Source organism: Sceloporus occidentalis, unplaced genomic scaffold, assembly GCF_023333645.1.
Source record: "Sceloporus occidentalis isolate IW3139 unplaced genomic scaffold, rSceOcc1.0.p SCAF_60, whole genome shotgun sequence".
Taxonomy (NCBI): domain Eukaryota; kingdom Metazoa; phylum Chordata; class Lepidosauria; order Squamata; family Phrynosomatidae; genus Sceloporus; species Sceloporus occidentalis.
Genome location: NW_028317040.1, coordinates 5,379,801 through 5,407,000, shown reverse-complemented (window position 1 = coordinate 5,407,000; position 27,200 = coordinate 5,379,801).

Below are 27,200 nucleotides of genomic sequence, written 5' to 3'. Positions count from 1 at the left end.
TACACCCGGCCTGTGCCATCTTGGTCCCCAAGGCTCAAACATCCTGCTAGTGCCATCTTTGCCCTTCCACAATTATACATCTATGATACACACAAACACATTAACTCATGCTCTCCCTCATTCAGACAATTCATCCACATATTAACTCATGCTCTCCGTCATTCAGACAATTCATCCACATATTAACTCATGCTCTCCCTCATTCAGACAATTCATCCACATATTAACTAATGCTCTCCCTCATTCAGACAATTCATCCACATATTAACTCATGCTCTCCCTCAGTCAGACAATCATCCATTTTAAGAAACTACACCCCTTGGAGCTTCAAATGAGGGGCTACATGTATTTCTAGGACAAAAGTTGAGTGCACAAATAATCATGGAATATGTCGCTTTGGCTAGAAAATGTTTTTTCTATCCATAGCGACATCTTCATTTGTGTCTAGCACACTCCAGGTTTGTACTAGAAACACATACAGCCCCTCATTTGATGCGCCAAGGGGTGTAGTTCTTGCAAATGTGTACTTTTTGTGCCATAATTTAACTTCCTACATGAGCAGTAATGCCACGTCAAGGCTTCAACCCTAATTACTGATCATTCACACGCCTTTCATATCTCTATTCACTCGCAGAAGCACACACCATAGTTTCCACACATTCACTCACAGAAGCACACACCATTCTTTCCCCTTACAATCCCAAAGAAATGATGGTAAAGGGAGAAAAATAAATCACTTTTACAGCAAAAATAAGTTTTGCAGTAAAAATGCAAGGCGCTCCAGGGATGATATGGTTACTCACGTACCGCACGGGCTAAATGGCTGATTTTAATAATATTTGCAGTTCATCAGGATTTCAAAAATTGCCTCCCTCTACCGTTGGCTAAATTTAACCCCATGATCAAAGGGATCATGGGATTAAAAATTAGTATCGGCAATTGTTAAAAAGGGAATGTGACTTTTTATAGCTATATGATCGCTGTGGTAACATTGGCTACCACAGTGATCATTTAGCATTTATACTTAAACTTTTTTTATTTTTTTTAAAGTATAACTACTTTATGTTTAAATCATTTTTTTTACATTTTTTTTAACGTAATTTTTTCAAATTCTTTTACAAGCTATATACCGTTGGAAAGGTGAGATAATTACCTTTCCAACGGTATATGTTGGAGGTCTGTAGCTGCTTAGATGCCTGAGATACAGGCATCTAAGCAGCATGCCCCCATACCGCTTTAACTGACAATTGTCAGGTATTAATAAAGTTGCGCGGTGACGTCATCGCGTCATTGCGCGTGCCGTCACCGGCCGGATCGGGTGGCCCCGGTGATGCCCTTCAGTGTGAGGGGCAGATCGCCGGGGTAGGTGGTAATGGAGGTCCACAGACCTCCATCAAGGTAAGATAGTGCTAGCGACGGCATGGTGCCGTCGTTAGCACCCGACTTGGACTGCTAGCGATGGCACCATGCCATTGTTAGCAGTCAAGGGGACTGTCCTGGGTGGCTCCAAATTCGGCGGGGGGGCAACAGGGGGGGCAAGGAATATCCTAGGGGGGGCAATTGCCCCCCCTTGCCCACCTGTAGCGACGCCACTGCCCCCGCCCCACTTACCGGTACTTCTGAGTCTCCTGTCATGTAGCTGGGGCAGCGTGTAGACTCACGCTGCAGCCGGAAGGAGGCGTGGCTAGCAGCGGGGGTTGTCTGCGTGCCACACCGGTGCGGGGAACTCTGATCTTTTGACAGCCGGGGAAGGTCTGCATCAGACTAGCATTTGCTCTGAAAAAAAACCTTCTCTTATAATCGAGCAAATACGGTATTTTTATGTAAGTAACATTCTATAAAGCGTTGTCAACATTTCATGAGGATTTTAAAAAAACAAAACAAAAAGATTTTGTCTTTAAAGAGCAAACCTTTGCTAGAGACGGACTCTATGCATTGTTAGTGACTCTCGTGAGAGTAGTCACCACGGCTATGTAGGCGATGTATGTATTTCAGGAATCTGGTAAAGAAGGAAAAGAGATCCCTGGTCTTGTGAGCTTACAGTCTCTTAGGAGGTTCATAAACTATGGTTATGTACAAACTTGACAAGACATCTGCTTACTTTGGTTCTTTTGACGATTAGTTCCATTTTCTTCATACTTTATTGTACTAGGATTTCGTAGCTCATAAAAAGAACCTTGATCTCACTCTTGCCCAAATAATATATCACCCAGTTACCCACACCCTCTTTTTAAACGCCAAGCAAAGAAAGAAAGTGCTGTAAGACACACTGTTCCTTTGAAGTTGTTTCAGAACAAAATACATCTTTGAAACTAAATTGTCTTCAGATCCTACATGCTTGCTTCACTGAACATATTAATGCTGTAGGTACACTTATGGTTTTTAATACTAATGATTATGGATATCACCCTTTGTACTAGTATTGGTCGTTATATGCAAACCCCATAGCTTAATACCACTGCCTATCCCGCCGATACCTGGAACATTCAGGGTCTGAGCTCCAGGGTTCTAGGTGTGTATAGTCAGATTCTCACTCTTGCAATGCCTGCTTACCTTCTACCTTCTTCTAGGTATTGGGACACCCCTCCTAATTATTGAGTTTAGGTGTTTCAGCCGCACACCTTTGCTAACACGTGTATGGAATCAAAAACACAGGCATATAAAGTTAATTATATGTGTATTTTTGCTATATTAATGTTCCTGGAGGGCTAAGCCAAATGCCAAATGATTTAGGTAAACTATAAAAACACTCAGGAGCTGTGGCAACTGGTGTTTTGTGTGGATAAGTGCAAGATAAAGCCCCTGGGGCATAAAAAACCAAGGGGAATGCATAAAATATTTGATGTTGAGGTTGGGACTGTATGAAAGGAAAGGGGTTTGGGCGGTATGTGTCACGACCGGGGTACAGGTTCTGGATCCGCGCTGCAGAATCAGCGCCCTCTGGAGGAGAGAGGACGTACTGCCACCAGTCAGGGGTCAGGCAAAAGAGTAGTCGGGGTCACAAGCAAAGGTCAGGGCAGGCAGCAATATAACGGAGGTCAGGTTCAAGCAGGAGTCAATTCCAGAAAGCTTAATCAGGATTCAAACGCTAGTGAAAGGCAAAAAGGCACTAACACAGGCAATGGTGTAGTGCCAAATGAGGGTTTAAATATCCCTCCAACAATATGGATCCTCCTACCCTCCTAATTAGGGGGAGGAGGAAAAAGAATAAATGTCGCTTTAAGAGCGACATGAATATTCATAAGATTAGCCGTTCGCGCATGCACGAACGGCTCTCACGACGTAGAGGCGCGCGCCCCGGAATTATCCCTCGAAATCGCCGGGGACGCGCGTCTCGCAGGAGAACGGACCTGGCGGCAGCTCACCGTGACGGCACCAGCAGGGAGCCGACTGCGCGGGCTGCGTCTCGGCGTCCCTGCCGGCAGCCCGACGGAGGAGGTAACAGTATGTGAATAAAAACATGTAAATACATAAAGGGAATCAGCCAGATAAAGGAGGAGAGTATATTTAAAAGAAGAGAAACTACCAAAACCAAAAGGACATAGATTTAAATTAGAGGGGCAAATCAGGAAATATTACTTTACAAAGGTTGTGGATGCATGGAATAGCCTTGCAACAGAAGTGGTAGAGGTTAATAGAGTGAAGGAGTTTAAGCATGCGAGGGATAGACATTGTGCATATATATATATATATATATATATATACACACATGTCTGCACTGATCGTACACAAGACAAAGGAAGGTACTAAATGACAACCACAAGTTACAGTTGATGTAAGGCAGCGTGGCCTACTGGTAGAAGGCACTGGAGGAGGCGGGCTCCAGTCTCAATGAGAGCGTGGGTTCGATTCCCACCGCTGCCATTCGCTTTTTAAAATCCCAATAATGCCATTAAGCCCTCCAAAATATTATGTCAGTTACTTTTATGGTCTTCTACGGGTTAAGTGTGGCTTCACTGCCATCTAGAGGGGATGACAGGACATCGCAGGGACACATTCACAATCCAGGCTGCAGCGTTTGTATGAATGGATAGATATAGATACACTATATGACCAAAAGTATTGGGGCACCCCTCCTAACTATTGAGTTTAGGTGTTTCGGCTGCACCCATTGCTAACAAGTGTATGAAATCAAACACATAGGCATAAAAAGTTAATTATATGTGTATTATTTTGCTATATTGATGTTCTTGGAGGGATAAGTCAAATGCCAAATGATTTAGGTAAACTATACAAATACTAAGAGCCGTGGCAACTTGTGTTTAATGTGGCAAAGGGCAAGTTAATGCCCTTCGGTCATAAAAACCCAAGGGCAGCGCATAGAACATGTGATGTTGAGGTTAGGACTGTAGGAAAGGAAAGGGGTTTGGGGGGGGGAAGGTATGTGAATAAAAACATGTAAATACATAAAGGGAATCAGCATGATAAAGGAGGAGATTTTTTTTAACCCCTTAAGGACCAGTCTTTTACTTTTTTGTACCCTTTGGGACCGAGGATGTTTTAACACTTTTTCGGTTCTTGTGCTTAGATGTCACTCATTTAGTGTACCCACACACGTTATATAGGCTTTGTTCAGATACCATTTTTTGATCACATTATCTAATTTCCTAAGATATATATATATATATATATATAAATATATATATATATATATATACATATATATATATAATGAAAAATTGAAAAAAACCAAAACTTTTTCTCACTTATTCATCCAAAAAAGCTAATGAAAAAATCTGCTAAATAGATTCTACTATTTGTCCTGAGTTTAGAAATAGCCAATGTTTTTATGGATTATCGGGCAATAAGAACAAGAAGCGTTTTGCTGTTTTGAAACCATTTTTTTCCCCAAAACTGTTCATTCTGCCCCATGTGCTATTTCGGGTATCTTTGAAGCAGGCCAATGCAATTTATGCCCTCATACCATGGGGGAAAAATAATGTGCAGAAAAAAGCAACAACAAAAAAAACATTGGGTAGTCACCACAGCTAAGAGTAGGCCTTTTTTAATCTTTTTCAATTTATATATGATTAAAAACGTGTTACACTATATATTGTATTTCCCTTGTGCTTTCTACGGTATGAGCCTGCGCCATCTGCTATATGTTGGAGGTTGGGATCTGAAAAAAAGAAAAGAAAAAAAGACAAGCCGATATACTGAGCAGTATTTTAATCTGTGAGTGGAACTACAGAGGGGGAGATTGTGTATTTAAAATCGTATCACACAGTGTGTACGATGTTTGATTTTTTCTATTTTATAATTGCCTGATATTTGAGGAAAAAGAAGAGGAAGATAAATTGTATTCTCAAATGAAGCTCTTCAGGACCATCTAACAGTTTACTTAAGTATCATGTTTTACTTTTGTGATAATACTATTTTGTTATATTCTGTTACAATTGTATCATAGCGCTCCACCTGTAGAAATGTTGCAGGAACAGTGTGCAATCTGACCTTCAATAGACTGCATTGTGTCAAGCGATTATGCTCAGGAAGGGACACCAACAAGGAGCAAACTAAAGGAATGGGATGCTCTATAACTCTTGAAAAAAAAGCAAAACAACTCCTTTCTGACCTTTAGGGTCCACCCTCCATTGAATGCTGTTTAGTACACTTCATAAAGTTATTCCATGGGGTTTACTAAAAAGAAACATATATGCATGGAAAGACATATCCAAACCACCAAGCATATCTGTTTAGATCTCCCTTCCCACATTTCACTTGGTCTCCTCTCACATCTCCAACACCAGGGGGCCTCAAATTAAAAGTAAAAAGGTAAATCCACATAGTTTCAAATATCACATTAAAATGTCACTTAAAAGGAAATGTAAAATGTAATCTTTTCAATAAAATTTATGGATTAGCATCTTTGTGATTTACACTTGCACATTTTGTTCTTTTAAATAAAGCTGTAGTATTTAGTTATATGCTTCAACGTGCTTTGTGACCAATGGAACCTCTCCTGCCAGCTATCATTGTGTCATCATACTAGAAGTCTCATATGTTACGCTGGCTCTCCACACATACACACACACACACACAGAGCGCAAACACTTTTGAAGGACCATCTCAAGACAGCTGGCTACCTGGCAAAATGATCTGCGGAGTGTCGGCTCCCCGGCAAAGAGATCCGCAGAGCGTCAGGTTTCCATCAACAGATTTGAAGACTGTCAACGTTTCTATGTATTTCTTGTTGCTATGACATTTTAAGAAAAAAATTCTTTACATTTTAGTACTAGTCAGAGTTAGCCTCTTAGTGCCCAGAGGGAGGGGCAGTTCTTCGAGCCATGGCTTCCCAGAGATTTCCTTCAATAAAACAAGGTTTTTTCTTTCCTCCGTGCTGAAGAATGACTCTTCGTGAGTCCAGAGGCAGCTCCATCTTTAAACTATCCATACAATGTTTACTATTAAATAAAAAGGTTTGTTCTCATAATTGTTGCGGTCTATGAGTAATTCTTTCAAATTAATATCACCTTTAGTTAAAATGGTATTATTCCAAAAAGTCTACAATGCTGTGCTAATGAAACTTATTTTTGGACTACCAATTTGATTTTATGTCATTGAAATTTGGTGTTACTGTGAAATTGACATCAAATGTTTTAGTTATTTATTGTAAAAACACATCTAACTAATTTAACACATCTATTAAAACTAAAGCATACACAGTCGTTAGCTGAATGTGTTCAATGACAAAAGCAAAAAGAACACCTTTGTCGCCAACTTTCTGTGTGACACAGATCCAGACGGGTATTGACAATGCCGGCACCGGTACTATTGTTCTTGTCTCGTCTACCGTTTGCCGGAGAACTCGCCGCAAAAGTTCTTCTCCCAGCAAAACAGTACAAGTGGAAAAACCCCAAGTAACGTCCACCAGGGTACCGATGATCCTAACAGTGAGGAGGCTCCAGAATAAGTAGATAAATATGTTAAAATGATAGTTCTTGAGTATGCCAGGTGAAGTTTCTGAAACTGAATACCACAGAGAATGGGAAAATCGTGTCTGGGGCACGATTCGCTAAATTAGTGAAACCACAAAAAAACAAATGTAGTCAAGCTCAGAATCACAAGCAGAGCGGGACGTCAGGCGTCCAAAGGTCATACACTACATGGCTAGTCAGATGAACAGGGGTTAAATTCCAGAGCGCGTAGTCAGGCGGACCGGGTCATACACAGGACGGAAACAAATTCGAATCGCTGAGCAAAAGGAAGGTCAGGAACGCCAAGGGTCGGGAACACGCCGAACAAAAATGCAACCAACTTGATACCAAAGCAAGGACCACGCCAGGGTAAAGAGACTGGTACCTCCGGATTTTTTAATCCTGCACCGGCTGAAGCCACGCTCCTCCAGCAGGGGAAGCTCTCGTGAGAGAGGATCCCTTGCCTGCCACTCTCCCCTTACCCCGACGCAAGGTATGTCTAGCAGGAATCCGGGAGCGGGTGACAGTTCTGTACCTGTTCCAGCCCCCATAACAGAGCCAAGACATGAAGTGGGCGGCTGAGCTTCTTTGCCTTTTTATATAAAGAGCTTTCTTTTACAACAGCTAACGCAATGTCCAAATATAACCAAGCGTCTGTAATAAACGACCGTTTAAACCCAAAATCTTTATGCATTTCATTTTTATGACTTGATAGAAACACAGAATTTGACCACAGATGAGAACTGTAGAGATCATCCTTGCCACTGAACGCTTAATTGCTATAGTGATTAAACCTGTATATTCCCCCAAGCACTAGCCGAGACTTAGTGTAGGGGTAAAACAGAATTTTCTTTACTAAGGAAAGCACACACACACATATATATATATATATATATATATATATATATATATATTTACAGCAAACATGATTGGATTAAAGGTATAATCCCATCACCCACCAGGCAGCCCAGAACCGCCATACAGGTCTATGGCCAGCTATGCCCACCCGACAAAGAGTCACTATTTCAGGGTGATCCCGGTAGAGCCGTGTCAATCCCGGGGTACCATTAGAGAGCTCAGCGTCCAAAGATTCTATGATCCAAAAAGCGACGTGATCCGACGTTGGTACCCTGAGCGACAGCATTGGAAACATCCCCGGGAATAGTCCATGCGGTAGCCGGGCAGAGTACCACAGCCACTGCTGGGTAGACCCCAGTCCTAGAAATCGGTAATTAAACCACGGTTCCCAAACGAGCTCGCTCTCTGTAACCATCACCAAGTATTGCCCACCACAAGCTTAATGTACCCTCAAAAGAGCATCCGTAACGACGCTGTTCCAATTGTCGTCAGGCATCGCCACGGTCCCTAGCTGCCGCACAGTTCCATGAATTTGTGGCTAGGTCCCGGTCAGGCGCATCGAGTGTTTCCTGGCTTGCAGACCCCCCATGGCCGGCTAGTGCATGGGAGTCTGGTTCCAACACCCTGTGCTCCCCAGACAAGGGACTGGGCAAGCAGGTAAGCAGTCTCCCCAGAAATCCAAAAGTGCCCTACTCCCACACTCAAACATAACCCCACGAGTCTTCAGCCTTAAAGGGTTAACTTGACACTTAAATTGCCCCTAAGCCTCAGACCCTCTAGGTTTAGACTATGACCTGTTTAGACTATGACCTTTTCTACTATGTTAATTCCCGTTTAAGTATTTAAATGTTTCTATTGCATCTCCGATCATCTTCTTTACTCCAAGCTATATATATATTAAGATACTTTAGTCTTTCCTGATAATTTCTATCTTGTAAACGACTAAATCTGCTACACAAGAAGGACATTATGCACCAAGCAGGACCCCATCGTGGCCACCACCTCACCCATTCATCCAATATTTAAAATGATAAAGAAAAAAAAGCTTTGACTATTCTCATAATCATTGTTAATGAATATTTCTTTCTAAATAATAAAAAAGTTGCTCTACCTTGTCCGCTGGCCCCAACGCGTCTTCTTTCAGCCAGCTCCACTTCTTCTCTTCTTCTTATATTTCTCCTTGGTATCAGCTCCGTTGACCAGGACTCCTGGATTAGTTCTGCAAAAGCTAAGGAAACCGTCTTTGTCACCCACTTTCTGTGTTAATCCAAACAGGTATATGCACTGCCGGTGCCTGCACTGTTAAAAACTAAGCTGCTGCCACCGGGACTGGCCGCCGTGCAATTGCCCCCCAGGCCGCCCTGAATCCGGGCCGGACGGCTGGCCGGGCGGCCGGCCGGCAGACGACCATTCATGGCAGCCGCAAAGTTAAAAACTAAGCGGCTGCCACCGGGACTGGCCGCCGTGCCGGTAGTGTACCTGGTGGGGGGTGGTCCGCCTGGCGTGCCGCTCACTGAGGGGTGCCGGCACGCCTCCGAAAACGAAGCGCGCGGCAACTGTGGCTGTGCGTCAGGACTTGATGTCAAATCCCGGCGCACAACACTGAAGCCACGCCCACCGTCTTCCGCACACCGGAAGGACAGGACACAGAAGAGGGAGAAGAAGAGGAAGAATGAAGAGGAGTAGGAAAAGTGACAGTGCCAGAGGAAAGGTAGGAAAATATTAGTAAGTGTGTGAGAGGGATGGGTGTTATGCTGTAGTTTATGATGAATGTTTGTGAATGAGGGTTTCAGATTGCATGGAAGTGTGGGGGGATAGCATGGCATAGGGAGGCTGCCTAGGCATGATAGGAGTGTAATTGCTGTTGTCAATTTTTTTTTTTTTTTCGTCCAATAATGCAATAACAGTATTAATAGATATATATGGTTGCAAACAGCAATCACACGTCTATCCTTATGCTAAGTCAGCCAGTACATGCTAGAACTTGGGCATGATAGGATTGTGATTGCTGTTAATTATATGTGTATATTTATATATATATATATATATGTATATATATATATATATATATATTAATATTGTTATCGATTTTTTTTTTTGTCTAATTTTGGTGTGTTACTTACAAATAAAGTATTTGAAACGTTTTTATTTTCGGTTTTGGCCAAATGAATACTGAATTTTCAGTTTAGGTCCAGAATTTTAATTTCGGTGCATCCCTACTATATACTAAGCCAGTCACTGAAGTGGTAGGCCTACACCACATCAATGTTTGGCTTAGTATACAGTGATAGGGGTTGTACTGCAGTATTGTCAGTGTCTGGCTCAATGTATAGGCACACATTGACAGTGGTACAGCGTAATCCCTAAGTATATAATGATAACAGTTATGCTGTACCCCTGTCAATGTTTGCCTAACCATAGAAACTATGCAGTTTTAAAGTGTGTGTGTGTGTGTGTGTGTGTGGGGGGGCACATACAGGATCTGCCACAGGTGCCAAATACTCTAGGTACGCCCCTGCATCATGCAGCAGTCAGACCCAATGGCCATTCCTCAGCTCTTTGTCCCACGTCTTAAAAGAGGTGGGATAAAGAGCTGAGGCACGGCTATTGGGCGGCGCGGTGCGTGCACGCCGGCCGCTTTAATTTCATTAGGCGCCGGTGGAGTGACTGCTATCAATGTCGCTCGCAACCGCTTTGGTGGCGCAATGGGCCACTTGACTAGACTTGCTCCCCAGGCCTTAGGCTGCCAGCCCTCCCCTGGTCACCAGTTTGACCAACCACAAGAGAAACAAAGGACATTACAGAAGTGGGCAGCAGAGGTAAGCTTAACATTGGAAGCTTTTAGCTAATTACTAAAAACCATATACCGTATTTGCTAGATTATAAAACGACCCTGATTATAAGACGACCCCCCAAATCTTAATATTAATTTAGGAAAAAAAGAAAAAGCCTGAATATAAGACGACCCTATAGGAAAAAAGTTTTACCAGTAAATGTTAATTCATTTAAACTATTTTTTTAATAAAAGCTATGACTGAGAAAAATATTTTGGTTTTATTTCCTTCTATTTTCCAACCTGCCCCCCAGTAACGCACATGTGCCCCAGAAATGCCTTATACCCCCTATATACCACTGTGCCCCATGATATGCCTTTAAACCCTCTAAATGCCACTGTGCCCCTTGATATGCCTTTTAACCCTATATGCCACTTTGCCCCATGATATGCCTTTTAACCCTATATGCCACTCTGGCACTTAGAGGGTTAAAAGGCATATTATGGGGAAGAGTGGCATATAGGGAGGTTTAAGGCATTTCAGGAGGCAGAGTGGCGTATAGAGGGTTAAAAAGCCATTTCTGGAGGCAGAGTGGCATTAAGGGGGTTAAAAGGCATTTCACAAAGCACCCTGCCTCCAGAAATGCCTTATGCCCCCCATTTAACACTCCCCCCCGCCCCACTTACCGGTACTTCTGAGTCTCCTGTCATGTAGCTGGGGCAGCGTGTAGACTCACGCTGCAGCCGGAAGGAGGCGTGGCTAGCAGCGGGGGTTGTCTGCGTGCCACACCGGTGCGGGGAACTCTGATCTTTTGACAGCCGGGGAAGGTCTGCATCAGACTAGCATTTGCTCTGAAAAAAAACCTTCTCTTATAATCGAGCAAATACGGTATTTTTATGTAAGTAACATTCTATAAAGCGTTGTCAACATTTCATGAGGATTTTAAAAAAACAAAACAAAAAGATTTTGTCTTTAAAGAGCAAACCTTTGCTAGAGACGGACTCTATGCATTGTTAGTGACTCTCGTGAGAGTAGTCACCACGGCTATGTAGGCGATGTATGTATTTCAGGAATCTGGTAAAGAAGGAAAAGAGATCCCTGGTCTTGTGAGCTTACAGTCTCTTAGGAGGTTCATAAACTATGGTTATGTACAAACTTGACAAGACATCTGCTTACTTTGGTTCTTTTGACGATTAGTTCCATTTTCTTCATACTTTATTGTACTAGGATTTCGTAGCTCATAAAAAGAACCTTGATCTCACTCTTGCCCAAATAATATATCACCCAGTTACCCACACCCTCTTTTTAAACGCCAAGCAAAGAAAGAAAGTGCTGTAAGACACACTGTTCCTTTGAAGTTGTTTCAGAACAAAATACATCTTTGAAACTAAATTGTCTTCAGATCCTACATGCTTGCTTCACTGAACATATTAATGCTGTAGGTACACTTATGGTTTTTAATACTAATGATTATGGATATCACCCTTTGTACTAGTATTGGTCGTTATATGCAAACCCCATAGCTTAATACCACTGCCTATCCCGCCGATACCTGGAACATTCAGGGTCTGAGCTCCAGGGTTCTAGGTGTGTATAGTCAGATTCTCACTCTTGCAATGCCTGCTTACCTTCTACCTTCTTCTAGGTATTGGGACACCCCTCCTAATTATTGAGTTTAGGTGTTTCAGCCGCACACCTTTGCTAACACGTGTATGGAATCAAAAACACAGGCATATAAAGTTAATTATATGTGTATTTTTGCTATATTAATGTTCCTGGAGGGCTAAGCCAAATGCCAAATGATTTAGGTAAACTATAAAAACACTCAGGAGCTGTGGCAACTGGTGTTTTGTGTGGATAAGTGCAAGATAAAGCCCCTGGGGCATAAAAAACCAAGGGGAATGCATAAAATATTTGATGTTGAGGTTGGGACTGTATGAAAGGAAAGGGGTTTGGGCGGTATGTGTCACGACCGGGGTACAGGTTCTGGATCCGCGCTGCAGAATCAGCGCCCTCTGGAGGAGAGAGGACGTACTGCCACCAGTCAGGGGTCAGGCAAAAGAGTAGTCGGGGTCACAAGCAAAGGTCAGGGCAGGCAGCAATATAACGGAGGTCAGGTTCAAGCAGGAGTCAATACCAGAAAGCTTAATCAGGATTCAAACGCTAGTGAAAGGCAAAAAGGCACTAACACAGGCAATGGTGTAGTGCCAAATGAGGGTTTAAATATCCCTCCAACAATATGGATCCTCCTACCCTCCTAATTAGGGGGAGGAGGAAAAAGAATAAATGTCGCTTTAAGAGCGACATGAATATTCATAAGATTAGCCGTTCGCGCATGCACGAACGGCTCTCACGACGTAGAGGCGCGCGCCCCGGAATTATCCCTCGAAATCGCCGGGGACGCGCGTCTCGCAGGAGAACGGACCTGGCGGCAGCTCACCGTGATGGCACCAGCAGGGAGCCGACTGTGCGGGGTGCGTCTCGGCGTCCCTGCCGGCAGCCCGACGGAGGAGGTAACAGTATGTGAATAAAAACATGTAAATACATAAAGGGAATCAGCCAGATAAAGGAGGAGAGTATATTTAAAAGAAGAGAAACTACCAAAACCAAAAGGACATAGATTTAAATTAGAGGGGCAAATCAGGAAATATTACTTTACAAAGGTTGTGGATGCATGGAATAGCCTTGCAACAGAAGTGGTAGAGGTTAATAGAGTGAAGGAGTTTAAGCATGCGAGGGATAGACATTGTGCATATATATATATATATATACACACATGTCTGCACTGATCGTACACAAGACAAAGGAAGGTACTAAATGACAACCACAAGTTACAGTTGATGTAAGGCAGCGTGGCCTACTGGTAGAAGGCACTGGAGGAGGCGGGCTCCAGTCTCAATGAGAGCGTGGGTTCGATTCCCACCGCTGCCATTCGCTTTTTAAAATCCCAATAATGCCATTAAGCCCTCCAAAATATTATGTCAGTTACTTTTATGGTCTTCTACGGGTTAAGTGTGGCTTCACTGCCATCTAGAGGGGATGACAGGACATCGCAGGGACACATTCACAATCCAGGCTGCAGCGTTTGTATGAATGGATAGATATAGATACACTATATGACCAAAAGTATTGGGGCACCCCTCCTAACTATTGAGTTTAGGTGTTTCGGCTGCACCCATTGCTAACAAGTGTATGAAATCAAACACATAGGCAGAAAAAGTTAATTATATGTGTATTATTTTGCTATATTGATGTTCTTGGAGGGATAAGTCAAATGCCAAATGATTTAGGTAAACTATACAAATACTCAGAGCCGTGGCAACTTGTGTTTAATGTGGCAAAGGGCAAGTTAATGCCCTTCGGTCATAAAAACCCAAGGGCAGCTCATAGAACATGTGATGTTGAGGTTAGGACTGTAGGAAAGGAAAGGGGTTTGGGGGGGGGAAGGTATGTGAATAAAAACATGTAAATACATAAAGGGAATCAGCATGATAAAGGAGGAGATTTTTTTTAACCCCTTAAGGACCAGTCTTTTACTTTTTTGTACCCTTTGGGACCGAGGATGTTTTAACACTTTTTCGGTTCTTGTGCTTAGATGTCACTCATTTAGTGTACCCACACACGTTATATAGGCTTTGTTCAGATACCATTTTTTGATCACATTATCTAATTTCCTAAGATATATATATATATATATATAAATATATATATATATATACATATATATATATAATGAAAAATTGAAAAAAACCAAAACTTTTTCTCACTTATTCATCCAAAAAAGCTAATGAAAAAATCTGCTAAATAGATTCTACTATTTGTCCTGAGTTTAGAAATAGCCAATGTTTTTATGGATTATCGGGCAATAAGAACAAGAAGCGTTTTGCTGTTTTGAAACCATTTTTTTCCCCAAAACTGTTCATTCTGCCCCATGTGCTATTTCGGGTATCTTTGAAGCAGGCCAATGCAATTTATGCCCTCATACCATGGGGGAAAAATAATGTGCAGAAAAAAGCAACAACAAAAAAAACATTGGGTATTTCTAAACAAAACTCAAGACAAACAGTATAATCTATTTAGCAGGTTTTTTTCATTATTTTTAGCAAAAGTGAGAAAAAGTCATTTTTTAGCTGTGGTGACTCTCGTGAGAGTAGTCACCACAGCTAAGAGTAGGCCTTTTTTAATCTTTTTCAATTTATATATGATTAAAAACGTGTTACACTATATATTGTATTTCCCTTGTGCTTTCTACGGTATGAGCCTGCGCCATCTGCTATATGTTGGAGGTTGGGATCTGAAAAAAAGAAAAGAAAAAAAGACAAGCCGATATACTGAGCAGTATTTTAATCTGTGAGTGGAACTACAGAGGGGGAGATTGTGTATTTAAAATCGTATCACACAGTGTGTACGATGTTTGATTTTTTCTATTTTATAATTGCCTGATATTTGAGGAAAAAGAAGAGGAAGATAAATTGTATTCTCAAATGAAGCTCTTCAGGACCATCTAACAGTTTACTTAAGTATCATGTTTTACTTTTGTGATAATACTATTTTGTTATATTCTGTTACAATTGTATCATAGCGCTCCACCTGTAGAAATGTTGCAGGAACAGTGTGCAATCTGACCTTCAATAGACTGCATTGTGTCAAGCGATTATGCTCAGGAAGGGACACCAACAAGGAGCAAACTAAAGGAATGGGATGCTCTATAACTCTGGAAAAAAAAGCAAAACAACTCCTTTCTGACCTTTAGGGTCCACCCTCCATTGAATGCTGTTTAGTACACTTCATAAAGTTATTCCATGGGGTTTACTAAAAAGAAACATATATGCATGGAAAGACATATCCAAACCACCAAGCATATCTGTTTAGATCTCCCTTCCCACATTTCACTTGGTCTCCTCTCACATCTCCAACACCAGGGGGCCTCAAATTAAAAGTAAAAAGGTAAATCCACATAGTTTCAAATATCACATTAAAATGTCACTTAAAAGGAAATGTAAAATGTAATCTTTTCAATAAAATGTATGGATTAGCATCTTTGTGATTTACACTTGCACATTTTGTTCTTTTAAATAAAGCTGTAGTATTTAGTTATATGCTTCAACGTGCTTTGTGACCAATGGAACCTCTCCTGCCAGCTATCATTGTGTCATCATACTAGAAGTCTCATATGTTACGCTGGCTCTCCACACATACACACACACACACACAGAGCGCAAACACTTTTGAAGGACCATCTCAAGACAGCTGGCTACCTGGCAAAATGATCTGCGGAGTGTCGGCTCCCCGGCAAAGAGATCCGCAGAGCGTCAGGTTTCCATCAACAGATTTGAAGACTGTCAACGTTTCTATGTATTTCTTGTTGCTATGACATTTTAAGAAAAAAATTCTTTACATTTTAGTACTAGTCAGAGTTAGCCTCTTAGTGCCCAGAGGGAGGGGCAGTTCTTCGAGCCATGGCTTCCCAGAGATTTCCTTCAATAAAACAAGGTTTTTTCTTTCCTCCGTGCTGAAGAATGACTCTTCGTGAGTCCAGAGGCAGCTCCATCTTTAAACTATCCATACAATGTTTACTATTAAATAAAAAGGTTTGTTCTCATAATTGTTGCGGTCTATGAGTAATTCTTTCAAATTAATATCACCTTTAGTTAAAATGGTATTATTCCAAAAAGTCTACAATGCTGTGCTAATGAAACTTATTTTTGGACTACCAATTTGATTTTATGTCATTGAAATTTGGTGTTACTGTGAAATTGACATCAAATGTTTTAGTTATTTATTGTAAAAACACATCTAACTAATTTAACACATCTATTAAAACTAAAGCATACACAGTCGTTAGCTGAATGTGTTCAATGACAAAAGCAAAAAGAACACCTTTGTCGCCAACTTTCTGTGTGACACAGATCCAGACGGGTATTGACAATGCCGGCACCGGTACTATTGTTCTTGTCTCGTCTACCGTTTGCCGGAGAACTCGCCGCAAAAGTTCTTCTCCCAGCAAAACAGTACAAGTGGAAAAACCCCAAGTAACGTCCACCAGGGTACCGATGATCCTAACAGTGAGGAGGCTCCAGAATAAGTAGATAAATATGTTAAAATGATAGTTCTTGAGTATGCCAGGTGAAGTTTCTGAAACTGAATACCACAGAGAATGGGAAAATCGTGTCTGGGGCACGATTCGCTAAATTAGTGAAACCACAAAAAAACAAATGTAGTCAAGCTCAGAATCACAAGCAGAGCGGGACGTCAGGCGTCCAAAGGTCATACACTACATGGCTAGTCAGATGAACAGGGGTTAAATTCCAGAGCGCGTAGTCAGGCGGACCGGGTCATACACAGGACGGAAACAAATTCGAATCGCTGAGCAAAAGGAAGGTCAGGAACGCCAAGGGTCGGGAACACGCCGAACAAAAATGCAACCAACTTGATACCAAAGCAAGGACCACGCCAGGGTAAAGAGACTGGTACCTCCGGATTTTTTAATCCTGCACCGGCTGAAGCCACGCTCCTCCAGCAGGGGAAGCTCTCGTGAGAGAGGATCCCTTGCCTGCCACTCTCCCCTTACCCCGACGCAAGGTATGTCTAGCAGGAATCCGGGAGCGGGTGACAGTTCTGTACCTGTTCCAGCCCCCATAACAGAGCCAAGACATGAAGTGGGCGGCTGAGCTTCTTTGCCTTTTTATATAAAGAGCTTTCTTTTACAACAGCTAACGCAATGTCCAAATATAACCAAGCGTCTGTAATAAACGACCGTTTAAACCCAAAATCTTTATGCATTTCATTTTTATGACTTGATAGAAACACAGAATTTGACCACAGATGAGAACTGTAGAGATCATCCTTGCCACTGAACGCTTAATTGCTATAGTGATTAAACCTGTATATTCCCCCAAGCACTAGCCGAGACTTAGTGTAGGGGTAAAACAGAATTTTCTTTACTAAGGAAAGCACACACACACACATATATATATATATATATATATATATATATATATATATATTTACAGCAAACATGATTGGATTAAAGGTATAATCCCATCACCCACCAGGCAGCCCAGAACCGCCATACAGGTCTATGGCCAGCTATGCCCACCCGACAAAGAGTCACTATTTCAGGGTGATCCCGGTAGAGCCGTGTCAATCCCGGGGTACCATTAGAGAGCTCAGCGTCCAAAGATTCTATGATCCAAAAAGCGACGTGATCCGACGTTGGTACCCTGAGCGACAGCATTGGAAACATCCCCGGGAATAGTCCATGCGGTAGCCGGGCAGAGTACCACAGCCGCTGCTGGGTAGACCCCAGTCCTAGAAATCGGTAATTAAACCACGGTTCCCAAACGAGCTCGCTCTCTGTAACCATCACCAAGTATTGCCCACCACAAGCTTAATGTACCCTCAAAAGAGCATCCGTAACGACGCTGTTCCAATTGTCGTCAGGCATCGCCACGGTCCCTAGCTGCCGCACAGTTCCATGAATTTGTGGCTAGGTCCCGGTCAGGCGCATCGAGTGTTTCCTGGCTTGCAGACCCCCCATGGCCGGCTAGTGCATGGGAGTCTGGTTCCAACACCCTGTGCTCCCCAGACAAGGGACTGGGCAAGCAGGTAAGCAGTCTCCCCCGAAATCCAAAAGTGCCCTACTCCCACACTCAAACATAACCCCACGAGTCTTCAGCCTTAAAGGGTTAACTTGACACTTAAATTGCCCCTAAGCCTCAGACCCTCTAGGTTTAGACTATGACCTGTTTAGACTATGACCTTTTCTACTATGTTAATTCCCGTTTAAGTATTTAAATGCTTCTATTGCATCTCCGATCATCTTCTTTACTCCAAGCTATATATATATTAAGATACTTTAGTCTTTCCTGATAATTTCTATCTTGTAAACGACTAAATCTGCTACACAAGAAGGACATTATGCACCAAGCAGGACCCCATCGTGGCCACCACCTCACCCATTCATCCAATATTTAAAATGATAAAGAAAAAAAAGCTTTGACTATTCTCATAATCATTGTTAATGAATATTTCTTTCTAAATAATAAAAAAGTTGCTCTACCTTGTCCGCTGGCCCCAACGCGTCTTCTTTCAGCCAGCTCCACTTCTTCTCTTCTTCTTATATTTCTCCTTGGTATCAGCTCCGTTGACCAGGACTCCTGGATTAGTTCTGCAAAAGCTAAGGAAACCGTCTTTGTCACCCACTTTCTGTGTTAATCCAAACAGGTATATGCACTGCCGGTGCCTGCACTGTTAAAAACTAAGCTGCTGCCACCGGGACTGGCCGCCGTGCAATTGCCCCCCAGGCCGCCCTGAATCCGGGCCGGACGGCTGGCCGGGCGGCCGGCCGGCAGACGACCATTCATGGCAGCCGCAAAGTTAAAAACTAAGCGGCTGCCACCGGGACTGGCCGCCGTGCCGGTAGTGTACCTGGTGGGGGGTGGTCCGCCTGGCGTGCCGCTCACTGAGGGGTGCCGGCACGCCTCCGAAAACGAAGCGCGCGGCAACTGTGGCTGTGCGTCAGGACTTGATGTCAAATCCCGGCGCACAACACTGAAGCCACGCCCACCGTCTTCCGCACACCGGAAGGACAGGACACAGAAGAGGGAGAAGAAGAGGAAGAATGAAGAGGAGTAGGAAAAGTGACAGTGCCAGAGGAAAGGTAGGAAAATATTAGTAAGTGTGTGAGAGGGATGGGTGTTATGCTGTAGTTTATGATGAATGTTTGTGAATGAGGGTTTCAGATTGCATGGAAGTGTGGGGGGATAGCATGGCATAGGGAGGCTGCCTAGGCATGATAGGAGTGTAATTGCTGTTGTCAATTTTTTTTTTTTTTTCGTCCAATAATGCAATAACAGTATTAATAGATATATATGGTTGCAAACAGCAATCACACGTCTATCCTTATGCTAAGTCAGCCAGTACATGCTAGAACTTGGGCATGATAGGATTGTGATTGCTGTTAATTATATGTGTATATTTATATATATATATATATATGTATATATATATATATATATATATTAATATTGTTATCGATTTTTTTTTTGTCTAATTTTGGTGTGTTACTTACAAATAAAGTATTTGAAACGTTTTTATTTTCGGTTTTGGCCAAATGAATACTGAATTTTCAGTTTAGGTCCAGAATTTTAATTTCGGTGCATCCCTACTATATACTAAGCCAGTCACTGAAGTGGTAGGCCTACACCACATCAATGTTTGGCTTAGTATACAGTGATAGGGGTTGTACTGCAGTATTGTCAGTGTCTGGCTCAATGTATAGGCACACATTGACAGTGGTACAGCGTAATCCCTAAGTATATAATGATAACAGTTATGCTGTACCCCTGTCAATGTTTGCCTAACCATAGAAACTATGCAGTTTTAAAGTGTGTGTGTGTGTGTGGGGGGGGGGGGCACATACAGGATCTGCCACAGGTGCCAAATACTCTAGGTACGCCCCTGCATCATGCAGCAGTCAGACCCAATGGCCATTCCTCAGCTCTTTGTCCCACGTCTTAAAAGAGGTGGGATAAAGAGCTGAGGCACGGCTATTGGGCGGCGCGGTGCGTGCACGCCGGCCGCTTTAATTTCATTAGGCGCCGGTGGAGTGACTGCTATCAATGTCGCTCGCAACCGCTTTGGTGGCGCAATGGGCCACTTGACTAGACTTGCTCCCCAGGCCTTAGGCTGCCAGCCCTCCCCTGGTCACCAGTTTGACCAACCACAAGAGAAACAAAGGACATTACAGAAGTGGGCAGCAGAGGTAAGCTTAACATTGGAAGCTTTTAGCTAATTACTAAAAACCATATACCGTATTTGCTAGATTATAAAACGACCCTGATTATAAGACGACCCCCCAAATCTTAATATTAATTTAGGAAAAAAAGAAAAAGCCTGAATATAAGACGACCCTATAGGAAAAAAGTTTTACCAGTAAATGTTAATTCATTTAAACTATTTTTTTAATAAAAGCTATGACTGAGAAAAATATTTTGGTTTTATTTCCTTCTATTTTCCAACCTGCCCCCCAGTAACGCACATCTGCCCCAGAAATGCCTTATACCCCCTATATACCACTGTGCCCCATGATATGCCTTTTAACCCTCTAAATGCCACTGTGCCCCTTGATATGCCTTTTAACCCTATATGCCACTTTGCCCCATGATATGCCTTTTAACCCTATATGCCACTCTGGCACTTAGAGGGTTAAAAGGCATATTATGGGGAAGAGTGGCATATAGGGAGGTTTAAGGCATTTCAGGAGGCAGAGTGGCGTATAGAGGGTTAAAAAGCCATTTCTGGAGGCAGAGTGGCATTAAGGGGGTTAAAAGGCATTTCACAAAGCACCCTGCCTCCAGAAATGCCTTATGCCCCCCATTTAACACTCCCCCCCGCCCCACTTACCGGTACTTCTGAGTCTCCTGTCATGTAGCTGGGGCAGCGTGTAGACTCACGCTGCAGCCGGAAGGAGGCGTGGCTAGCAGCGGGGGTTGTCTGCGTGCCACACCGGTGCGGGGAACTCTGATCTTTTGACAGCCGGGGAAGGTCTGCATCAGACTAGCATTTGCTCTGAAAAAAAACCTTCTCTTATAATCGAGCAAATACGGTATTTTTATGTAAGTAACATTCTATAAAGCGTTGTCAACATTTCATGAGGATTTTAAAAAAACAAAACAAAAAGATTTTGTCTTTAAAGAGCAAACCTTTGCTAGAGACGGACTCTATGCATTGTTAGTGACTCTCGTGAGAGTAGTCACCACGGCTATGTAGGCGATGTATGTATTTCAGGAATCTGGTAAAGAAGGTAAAGAGATCCCTGGTCTTGTGAGCTTACAGTCTCTTAGGAGGTTCATAAACTATGGTTATGTACAAACTTGACAAGACATCTGCTTACTTTGGTTCTTTTGACGATTAGTTCCATTTTCTTCATACTTTATTGTACTAGGATTTCGTAGCTCATAAAAAGAACCTTGATCTCACTCTTGCCCAAATAATATATCACCCAGTTACCCACACCCTCTTTTTAAACGCCAAGCAAAGAAAGAAAGTGCTGTAAGACACACTGTTCCTTTGAAGTTGTTTCAGAACAAAATACATCTTTGAAACTAAATTGTCTTCAGATCCTACATGCTTGCTTCACTGAACATATTAATGCTGTAGGTACACTTATGGTTTTTAATACTAATGATTATGGATATCACCCTTTGTACTAGTATTGGTCGTTATATGCAAACCCCATAGCTTAATACCACTGCCTATCCCGCCGATACCTGGAACATTCAGGGTCTGAGCTCCAGGGTTCTAGGTGTGTATAGTCAGATTCTCACTCTTGCAATGCCTGCTTACCTTCTACCTTCTTCTAGGTATTGGGACACCCCTCCTAATTATTGAGTTTAGGTGTTTCAGCCGCACACCTTTGCTAACACGTGTATGGAATCAAAAACACAGGCATATAAAGTTAATTATATGTGTATTTTTGCTATATTAATGTTCCTGGAGGGCTAAGCCAAATGCCAAATGATTTAGGTAAACTATAAAAACACTCAGGAGCTGTGGCAACTGGTGTTTTGTGTGGATAAGTGCAAGATAAAGCCCCTGGGGCATAAAAAACCAAGGGGAATGCATAAAATATTTGATGTTGAGGTTGGGACTGTATGAAAGGAAAGGGGTTTGGGCGGTATGTGTCACGACCGGGGTACAGGTTCTGGATCCGCGCTGCAGAATCAGCGCCCTCTGGGGGAGAGAGGACGTACTGCCACCAGTCAGGGGTCAGGCAAAAGAGTAGTCGGGGTTACAAGCAAAGGTCAGGGCAGGCAGCAATATAACGGAGGTCAGGTTCAAGCAGGAGTCAATACCAGAAAGCTTAATCAGGATTCAAACGCTAGTGAAAGGCAAAAAGGCACTAACACAGGCAATGGTGTAGTGCCAAATGAGGGTTTAAATATCCCTCCAACAATATGGATCCTCCTACCCTCCTAATTAGGGGGAGGAGGAAAAAGAATAAATGTCGCTTTAAGAGCGACATGAATATTCATAAGATTAGCCGTTCGCGCATGCACGAACGGCTCTCACGACGTAGAGGCGCGCGCCCCGGAATTATCCCTCGAAATCGCCGGGGACGCGCGTCTCGCAGGAGAACGGACCTGGCGGCAGCTCACCGTGATGGCACCAGCAGGGAGCCGACTGTGCGGGCTGCGTCTCGGCGTCCCTGCCGGCAGCCCGACGGAGGAGGTAACAGTATGTGAATAAAAACATGTAAATACATAAAGGGAATCAGCCAGATAAAGGAGGAGAGTATATTTAAAAGAAGAGAAACTACCAAAACCAAAAGGACATAGATTTAAATTAGAGGGGCAAATCAGGAAATATTACTTTACAAAGGTTGTGGATGCATGGAATAGCCTTGCAACAGAAGTGGTAGAGGTTAATAGAGTGAAGGAGTTTAAGCATGCGAGGGATAGACATTGTGCATATATATATATATATATATATATATATACACACATGTCTGCACTGATCGTACACAAGACAAAGGAAGGTACTAAATGACAACCACAAGTTACAGTTGATGTAAGGCAGCGTGGCCTACTGGTAGAAGGCACTGGAGGAGGCGGGCTCCAGTCTCAATGAGAGCGTGGGTTCGATTCCCACCGCTGCCATTCGCTTTTTAAAATCCCAATAATGCCATTAAGCCCTCCAAAATATTATGTCAGTTACTTTTATGGTCTTCTACGGGTTAAGTGTGGCTTCACTGCCATCTAGAGGGGATGACAGGACATCGCAGGGACACATTCACAATCCAGGCTGCAGCGTTTGTATGAATGGATAGATATAGATACACTATATGACCAAAAGTATTGGGGCACCCCTCCTAACTATTGAGTTTAGGTGTTTCGGCTGCACCCATTGCTAACAAGTGTATGAAATCAAACACATAGGCAGAAAAAGTTAATTATATGTGTATTATTTTGCTATATTGATGTTCTTGGAGGGATAAGTCAAATGCCAAATGATTTAGGTAAACTATACAAATACTCAGAGCCGTGGCAACTTGTGTTTAATGTGGCAAAGGGCAAGTTAATGCCCTTCGGTCATAAAAACCCAAGGGCAGCGCATAGAACATGTGATGTTGAGGTTAGGACTGTAGGAAAGGAAAGGGGTTTGGGGGGGGGGAAGGTATGTGAATAAAAACATGTAAATACATAAAGGGAATCAGCATGATAAAGGAGGAGATTTTTTTTAACCCCTTAAGGACCAGTCTTTTACTTTTTTGTACCCTTTGGGACCGAGGATGTTTTAACACTTTTTCGGTTCTTGTGCTTAGATGTCACTCATTTAGTGTACCCACACACGTTATATAGGCTTTGTTCAGATACCATTTTTTGATCACATTATCTAATTTCCTAAGATATATATATATATATATATAAATATATATATATATATACATATATATATATAATGAAAAATTGAAAAAAACCAAAACTTTTTCTCACTTATTCATCCAAAAAAGCTAATGAAAAAATCTGCTAAATAGATTCTACTATTTGTCCTGAGTTTAGAAATAGCCAATGTTTTTATGGATTATCGGGCAATAAGAACAAGAAGCGTTTTGCTGTTTTGAAACCATTTTTTTCCCCAAAACTGTTCATTCTGCCCCATGTGCTATTTCGGGTATCTTTGAAGCAGGCCAATGCAATTTATGCCCTCATACCATGGGGGAAAAATAATGTGCAGAAAAAAGCAACAACAAAAAAAACATTGGGTATTTCTAAACAAAACTCAAGACAAACAGTATAATCTATTTAGCAGGTTTTTTTCATTATTTTTAGCAAAAGTGAGAAAAAGTCATTTTTTAGCTGTGGTGACTCTCGTGAGAGTAGTCACCACAGCTAAGAGTAGGCCTTTTTTAATCTTTTTCAATTTATATATGATTAAAAACGTGTTACACTATATATTGTATTTCCCTTGTGCTTTCTACGGTATGAGCCTGCGCCATCTGCTATATGTTGGAGGTTGGGATCTGAAAAAAAGAAAAGAAAAAAAGACAAGCCGATATACTGAGCAGTATTTTAATCTGTGAGTGGAACTACAGAGGGGGAGATTGTGTATTTAAAATCGTATCACACAGTGTGTACGATGTTTGATTTTTTCTATTTTATAATTGCCTGATATTTGAGGAAAAAGAAGAGGAAGATAAATTGTATTCTCAAATGAAGCTCTTCAGGACCATCTAACAGTTTACTTAAGTATCATGTTTTACTTTTGTGATAATACTATTTTGTTATATTCTGTTACAATTGTATCATAGCGCTCCACCTGTAGAAATGTTGCAGGAACAGTGTGCAATCTGACCTTCAATAGACTGCATTGTGTCAAGCGATTATGCTCAGGAAGGGACACCAACAAGGAGCAAACTAAAGGAATGGGATGCTCTATAACTCTGGAAAAAAAAAGCAAAACAACTCCTTTCTGACCTTTAGGGTCCACCCTCCATTGAATGCTGTTTAGTACACTTCATAAAGTTATTCCATGGGGTTTACTAAAAAGAAACATATATGCATGGAAAGACATATCCAAACCACCAAGCATATCTGTTTAGATCTCCCATCCCACATTTCACTTGGTCTCCTCTCACATCTCCAACACCAGGGGGCCTCAAATTAAAAGTAAAAAGGTAAATCCACATAGTTTCAAATATCACATTAAAATGTCACTTAAAAGGAAATGTAAAATGTAATCTTTTCAATAAAATGTATGGATTAGCATCTTTGTGATTTACACTTGCACATTTTGTTCTTTTAAATAAAGCTGTAGTATTTAGTTATATGCTTCAACGTGCTTTGTGACCAATGGAACCTCTCCTGCCAGCTATCATTGTGTCATCATACTAGAAGTCTCATATGTTACGCTGGCTCTCCACACATACACACACACACACACAGAGCGCAAACACTTTTGAAGGACCATCTCAAGACAGCTGGCTACCTGGCAAAATGATCTGCGGAGTGTCGGCTCCCCGGCAAAGAGATCCGCAGAGCGTCAGGTTTCCATCAACAGATTTGAAGACTGTCAACGTTTCTATGTATTTCTTGTTGCTATGACATTTTAAGAAAAAAATTCTTTACATTTTAGTACTAGTCAGAGTTAGCCTCTTAGTGCCCAGAGGGAGGGGCAGTTCTTCGAGCCATGGCTTCCCAGAGATTTCCTTCAATAAAACAAGGTTTTTTCTTTCCTCCGTGCTGAAGAATGACTCTTCGTGAGTCCAGAGGCAGCTCCATCTTTAAACTATCCATACAATGTTTACTATTAAATAAAAAGGTTTGTTCTCATAATTGTTGCGGTCTATGAGTAATTCTTTAAAATTAATATCACCTTTAGTTAAAATGGTATTATTCCAAAAAGTCTACAATGCTGTGCTAATGAAACTTATTTTTGGACTACCAATTTGATTTTATGTCATTGAAATTTGGTGTTACTGTGAAATTGACATCAAATGTTTTAGTTATTTATTGTAAAAACACATCTAACTAATTTAACACATCTATTAAAACTAAAGCATACACAGTCGTTAGCTGAATGTGTTCAATGACAAAAGCAAAAAGAACACCTTTGTCGCCAACTTTCTGTGTGACACAGATCCAGACGGGTATTGACAATGCCGGCACCGGTACTATTGTTCTTGTCTCGTCTACCGTTTGCCGGAGAACTCGCCGCAAAAGTTCTTCTCCCAGCAAAACAGTACAAGTGGAAAAACCCCAAGTAACGTCCACCAGGGTACCGATGATCCTAACAGTGAGGAGGCTCCAGAATAAGTAGATAAATATGTTAAAATGATAGTTCTTGAGTATGCCAGGTGAAGTTTCTGAAACTGAATACCACAGAGAATGGGAAAATCGTGTCTGGGGCACGATTCGCTAAATTAGTGAAACCACAAAAAAACAAATGTAGTCAAGCTCAGAATCACAAGCAGAGCGGGACGTCAGGCGTCCAAAGGTCATACACTACATGGCTAGTCAGATGAACAGGGGTTAAATTCCAGAGCGCGTAGTCAGGCGGACCGGGTCATACACAGGACGGAAACAAATTCGAATCGCTGAGCAAAAGGAAGGTCAGGAACGCCAAGGGTCGGGAACACGCCGAACAAAAATGCAACCAACTTGATACCAAAGCAAGGACCACGCCAGGGTAAAGAGACTGGTACCTCCGGATTTTTTAATCCTGCACCGGCTGAAGCCACGCTCCTCCAGCAGGGGAAGCTCTCGTGAGAGAGGATCCCTTGCCTGCCACTCTCCCCTTACCCCGACGCAAGGTATGTCTAGCAGGAATCCGGGAGCGGGTGACAGTTCTGTACCTGTTCCAGCCCCCATAACAGAGCCAAGACATGAAGTGGGCGGCTGAGCTTCTTTGCCTTTTTATATAAAGAGCTTTCTTTTACAACAGCTAACGCAATGTCCAAATATAACCAAGCGTCTGTAATAAACGACCGTTTAAACCCAAAATCTTTATGCATTTCATTTTTATGACTTGATAGAAACACAGAATTTGACCACAGATGAGAACTGTAGAGATCATCCTTGCCACTGAACGCTTAATTGCTATAGTGATTAAACCTGTATATTCCCCCAAGCACTAGCCGAGACTTAGTGTA